Consider the following 6124-nt stretch of genomic DNA (forward strand, 5'->3'; position numbering starts at 1 on the left):
CCTGCAGAGATTAACAAAGATCCAGCAGCATTTACCCTCAGGCTTTACCATCCCCCAGACCCACACAGCAGCTGGGGAAGCTGTCACAGCCAAGGGCTGCAGAGCCACTCCTGGGACTGGGAATGCCTGCAGGTGCCTCCAGCCCCAGGTGAGGCTCCAACCCCGCTGGGAGAGGGCCCAGCTCTGACAGTGCTTAAGGAACAAACTGACAGCACTGCTAGTGTGGCAACATCTGCTTTCATCCACCTCTTGGGTCCCTCCCAAAGCCTGGCCAGGGCTCAAGGAGGAACCAAGAGAGCTGACTTTGACCATACAGCCCCAAACAAGGCCAGATGTCAGATTTCATGGCCTTGTCTGGCTTCTAAATACACAAAGGTCAATACATGTTTGTTGGAGAGTTTTTCAAGAATGACTTAAAGAAAAGGCCATGAGACATACAATTGAGAGAAAAGTATAGGGGAAAAGTAAAAGCAGTTTCTAACAGCTCTCAGCCTTCTGATTTGTATAAACAATTAGACTCTCTCAGGCATCATTCTATAAACAATGGAGTTCTCAGATTGTCTTCCCATAACAAGTAGAACACCGTCTCTGGGAAGGCCTGCCATCCTGAGAACAGATGTAAACGTTTTGGGAACACTGGTTTCTGTTTTAGTTTTTGGTTTCTGTTTTGGTTTCTGTTTTTAATAAACAATTGTAGGTATTCTAAAACAAAGGGAGTGGTTAGAAATTTCTCTGTTAGCCTATCATGACATTGGATTACAGAATATGCATGAAGTTCGTTAACTTTGTTATTTAAGGTGATTGATTGATCAATAAAATCGGAGTTCGATGCATTAAAGGATGGTCGTCTCCCCCTCATCTCCAACACATGTTTCACTAACGAGTGGCTGCATCTATCTCACTGCTAATGACCATGCATATTTCATCAGGGAGCAGATACAAAGATAACCTTTGCTTGGAAGGTTCATCCAGAGGCCACCTTTGGCTCAGGGCATGCTGTCCAGGCCTCACTCAGGGCTGGTGTCCAGGCCTTGGCACTGCAGGGACGTGGTTTAGTGCTGGGCTTCGCACTGCTGGGTGAGCGGCTGCACTGGCTGAGCTCAGAGGGATTTTCCAACAGAAAGGATTCTGTGATTCCATGATTATATCCACTGCATCCAGCTGGGGCTATTTTAGCAGCATTACTTGGCTCCAAAAGTTCCCTCTTGCCCAGCTCCTGTGGCCTGAGGCTTCAGCTCCTTCAGCTCCTGGTGCTGAGCTGCTCATGCTGAACGAGACGCCTCGGAGAGAAGAACACAGTCCATGCAATTCCTTCTGGGACACGGAGAGGGGAGGCTGTGCAAACAGGAGCATTGTTTGGTGGGGCCTCCTCTCTGCCCTTCACGCCTTTCAGTGCTTTGAACCAGCCAAGAGCTTTCTCCAAGAGTGCAATGGAGCAGCTGCTCCTGCTCCCGGGCCTGGCTCTCTCCAGTCTCTGCCCTTGCCTGGTTCTGTCCCTCGTGCTGTGCCCTCTGTGCCCCCAGGGCTCAGTGGCTGCTGCTCAGGACTGTGGCACTGGCACAGATCCAGTGCTCCAGAGCCTCCTTTCTGTGCCCTTGGAGCTGCCTAGGCACAGCAGCCTTTTCCATCTGGAAGCTCCCCATGGACAGGGAGTGCCCAGCTCCGTTCCCTGCAAAGCCTCCAGGAGCCCCGGGCTGCCATCTCCAGTCCCTGCTGGCACTGGGGGCTCCCAGGTGCCTCAGGCTGCTCTGACACCGCTGCACACGGGAGGGAAGAAGGGCAGGGGCTGTGCTCAAAATCAGCTCCATCTGCTGCTGCTGCTGCTGCTGCTGCTGCTGCTGCTGCTGCTGCTGCTGCTGTGGGGTCATTTGTGCAGCCCTGGCCCAGAGTCAGGGATCAGATCCTGCCAGTCTCTTCCAGCCCTGGCTGCTCAGAGTTTGGGCCTTGGAGCCTCAGGTGGCCAAAGGCAGCTGCTGCTGCTCCCTCTGTGTGCCCGTGTTCAGCAGTGCTGCTCCATCAGTCTGTGCCCAGCAACGGGGAAAAGCCGGGCTCTGCCTGACCAGCTCAGCCAGCAGGAAGGGAGCTGCTCCACACAGGAACCAGGAGCAAAGGATGTTCCTTTTGTAGGACATGTTTTCTATTGAAAGGAAAAAAAAGGACAAAGGGAAAAATAGGTAAATGGTAAAAGATAAGAGTAAAATCCAAGTGTTAGTGAAAAAAACATAATGTTAGTGAAAAAAACCAAAATATAAAGGCAAAGTTAAATTCTGTGCATTAGGAGGTAAATGATCTTTTTAAAAAGATAACTCAGTTATTTACATTGTAAATGTGCTGATGGCATGCATCCATCTTACTGACCTCAGCAGCCTTTTAAAAGATTTTGGGCTTTGTTTCCAACATTGGTATTTGAAATTGTGGTTGAAGCACAAGGAAATTGCTTTGTGCCCTTCCAGCTCCAAGCAGGACTGGGAGTGGAAACTCTGTCAAAGCCCAAATCCTTTAGAAGATGACCTTCCTTCTCAGCCTGGAAATGAGCTGCACATTCCCTTTGAAACTGTGTCTCTAAGAAATCCCTGACAAAGTCCCACTTACAGCTTTTTGCTCTGGTTTGGCAGTGCAGAAGGGCAATTCTCCATCCACCAGCTCCAGACTCCACTGCCTCAGGAGCACGGCCCACTCGCCAGCTTTGGCCCACTCATGGCACTTCTAGAGGAGGAAGAAAGTGCAATTGCATAATTCCAGCCAATAAAGAAGGAAGAATGGGAAAGACAAAAGAGATCCAGGCATTCAGCTGGGACTGTGGAGAGTTTGGGTCCTTGCCAATTGGATGTGTGTCCCCAGCTGCAATCTCTGGGCCTGCAGCAGAGTCTCACTCACCTGCCAAAGCAGAAAGCTCAGGCACTGTGCTCGCAATGGGCTCGTCTGATGCAGAGCTGTCAGAGCAATGTGAGGGCAGAACCAGCCCAGCTGGGCCCAGGGCTGAGCCCAGCAGAGCCCTGGCAGAACCCAGAGCAGCCTCAGCACCCGCAGAGCCCGGCTGCAAGGAGAGAAAGCAAAAAGTGCCCGTCAGCTGAGAGCTCCTGTGCCCTTGTGCCAAGGCCTGCAGTGCCCAGGCCATGCTGGCTGTGCCCAGAGCTGTGCCCAGAGCTGCCCATTCCTGCTGCCTTTGGCAGCAGAGAAGGAGGGCAGCACATGTGCCCAGCCTGCAGCCAGCCACGGCACATGCAGCCCTCAGTAGCTTCCTAGAGTCAAAAAGCAGCTGGGCAGCTGACTGAAGAATTCATTACATCTGCCCCAGCAAAGGGGGAACCTTTGGTGCCCAGCCAGGCCGTGCCATGCCCAGATCAGGGAGCATCCCCCTGCCTGTGGACTCACCTGCGAATTGGGCCTGGAGCCTGGCTTTGAAGAAGGTGCCAGAATCCAAGTCCATCATCTTCAGCTGGCCAGGCTGGGAAGAGATTGTCATCCTTGAGGTTGTCCTTGGTGTCTCCAGCAGCAGCCCCACCTGGAACAGCTTCTCCAGAGGCTCCTTCTCCTGCCCTGGGGCCAGACCAGGCTGTCAGGGCTCTGCCCAGGGCCCCAGCCATCCATGAACAGGACAAACAAAACCAGGGGGATGGTGGTCACCAGTGCTTGCCACACCAGGTCTGCAGCTCAGCTCCAGCCCAAGAGCTGCATATTCCCTTCTGCTGACCCCTGCTCAAAGCTACAGGCAGGACAAAACCAGCCTGGTTTGCTTTGCCACTGATTGCCAAGAGATGCGTGGAGCTGGTACCTGCCAGGCCCCTGGATCCAACTGTGCACATGGATCTCTCCCATCTTCTAGGGCAGAGGAACACCCTTCACCCAAGGATGATAGAAAAGATCTTCTAAGGATGGCCTCTCTGAGGGCTGCATGGACAAACACCTCTTAATGATATCCTGGCAGTCTGGGGAGAGAAACCAGAAATCACCAGTCAGTTGGAGAAGTTGCCCTCCCGTTCCCATGCCCAGGCCATGCTGGGTGTGCCCAGAGCTGGGCCTAAACTTCCCCATGGATGCTCTGTTTTGGAGGACAGCAGGAGAGCAGGACATGTGCCACCTCCTCAGCAGCTGCCAGAGCGGGATGCCTATGAGCCTGCTCCTGTCTCCCAGCAATGGTACTGCCCCGGTGCCCAGAGATGAGGATCCACCTTGAGAGAGCCATCGTGGGAACAAGATCCGCCCCCGGATGATCTCCTGGCCCCTCCTGAACGGGTGCTTCCCCATGACCAGGTGGCACAGCAGGAGGTCCAGGGACCAGATCGTGGCTGCCTCGCCGTGGTAGCGTTGGTGCTGGATCCACTCTGGTGGGCTATAGGACAGGGTTCCTGTGGAACACAGACAGAGATCAGCAGGGGGATGCTGCTGCTCCCAGAGCCTGGCCCCAGCATCCCTGGGCACGTGGGGGCTGCCCCAGAGGCACATGGAGTGAGAGCTGCCCTCTCACCAGCACCTGGGACTTGTGCACAAACTCGGGGCTGGAAAAGAAGCCACCGGTGCTGGAAGAGGGCAGCACAATCCCTGGGAAGGCCAAACCATGACACACAAAGAAGAAACCCACCCAGTAGTGGAGAAAACTCACTCTCCTCCCCACCTCCATGGCCCCCAAAAATGTTAATAAGCCAAGGCAAACAAGGAGAGCAGAGCAGTCCAGCCCTTCCTCACCTGCACACCAAACCATCCGGGGCACGCGGTCAGGCCTCCCTCTCTGCTACCCCCATGGGGGTTTGTGTTGGGCTGGCTGCCCCAGCTCCAGCCCCAGCCCAGGCCACAGTGGGTGCTGAAGGCTGTCAGCAGGGCTGGGAGCTGGCCGCCCTCACACCCCACCCAGAACAACTCGGCTCCAGCATCAATCCTATCCCGGCTGCAATAGGGGGAAGCCCCAGTGCTGCACCCAGGCTGGGCCACAAGATGCCCAGGAGCATCCCCTGCGAGGGCTCACCCGCAAACTGGGTGTAGGCTGTGTCTTGGAGGAAGGCGCCACAGCCAAAGTCGATCAGTTTCAGCTGCCCACTGGCCAGGTCGAGCAGGACATTCTCGGGCTTGATGTCCCGGTGCAGGACCCCGCAGCTGGTGCAGTGCCGCACGGCCTCCAGCACCTGGCGGAACAGCCCCCGCGCCTCCTCCTCGGGCAGGAACCCCCGCTCCACCAGGAAACCCGAGAGTTCCTGGCACCGCTCCGGACGCTCCAGCACCAGCAGGAAGCTGTCGGGGAGCTCAAGCCACTCCAGGAGCTGAATAACACCACCACAGCCACGGGACACCTTGGCCAGCAGCACGATCTCCAGCGGGGCGCTGGTGCCGTCGGGCTGCGGGAGGAGCGCGGTGCCGTCAGTGGGGCCGAGGCCGTGCCGGGGCTCTGGGAGCTCTCAGCCAGCCCGGGATGCTCTGCACGCCCCGCTCAGCCCACGCCCGCTCTCCCCGCAGGGCTCCCAGCGGCCCCCACCCTGCCGGGCCCCGGCTCCTCGCCGCCTGGCACGGCCCGGCTGCTGCCGCTGGCCCCGCTCACTCACCAGCTCGCCCCAGTGCCGGATGCGATCCCGCGGCACGCGTTTGATGGCCACCTGCGAGCGAGGGAGAGCAGCGGGCTGAGCTGGCCACCCGTCCCGCCGCGCCCCGACCTTCTCCTCCTCCTCCCTCCTCCTCCGCCCCCTCATCCCGCGCCCGCCGCCGGCCCCGCCGCTCACCGGGGCGCCGTCCGAGAGCCGCGTGGCCGCGAAGACGCTGCCGAAGCCGCCGCGCCCCAGCAGCGATCGCAGCCGGTACCGCTCCTGCAGGGCCTCGTGCGCCTCACCTGCGGGCGAGACGCGGCTGTCAGCGCTCGGCTCGGGGCCAGCAACGACCCCCGAGCGCCCCTCACCCGCCCCGGGCCCGGCATCCCCACCCGCCCCGGGCCGCGGCGGCTTGGGGCCGGAGGCCGCGCTGCCGAGCGGCGGAGCTCGGGCCGGGGAAGCCGCAGCGGAGGCGGCGGGAGCGGCCGCGCCGCCTGTGTCCTCCGCGGGCCCCGGGAGGAGCCGGGGCCGGGGCCGGGGCCGGGGCCGGGGCCGGGACTGGACCCTGCGTCGGGTCCGGAGCCGGGCTCGGGCCAGGCGGAGCCGAAGGG

The 6124-nt window shown here is 58.6% G+C and overlaps 1 pseudogene; it reads right to left on the reverse strand.

Moving 5' to 3' along the window:
* Positions 1-3801: 3801 nt before the first annotated feature.
* LOC128943509 (serine/threonine-protein kinase pim-1-like) lies at positions 3802-5807 on the reverse strand (annotated as a pseudogene).
* Positions 5808-6124: the final 317 nt, after the last annotated feature.

The sequence above is a fragment of the Melozone crissalis genome, unplaced genomic scaffold (genome assembly GCF_028551555.1).
Source record: "Melozone crissalis strain CALT ecotype California unplaced genomic scaffold, PUWL_Pcris_2 ptg000046l_1, whole genome shotgun sequence".
Taxonomy (NCBI): Eukaryota; Metazoa; Chordata; class Aves; order Passeriformes; family Passerellidae; genus Melozone; species Melozone crissalis.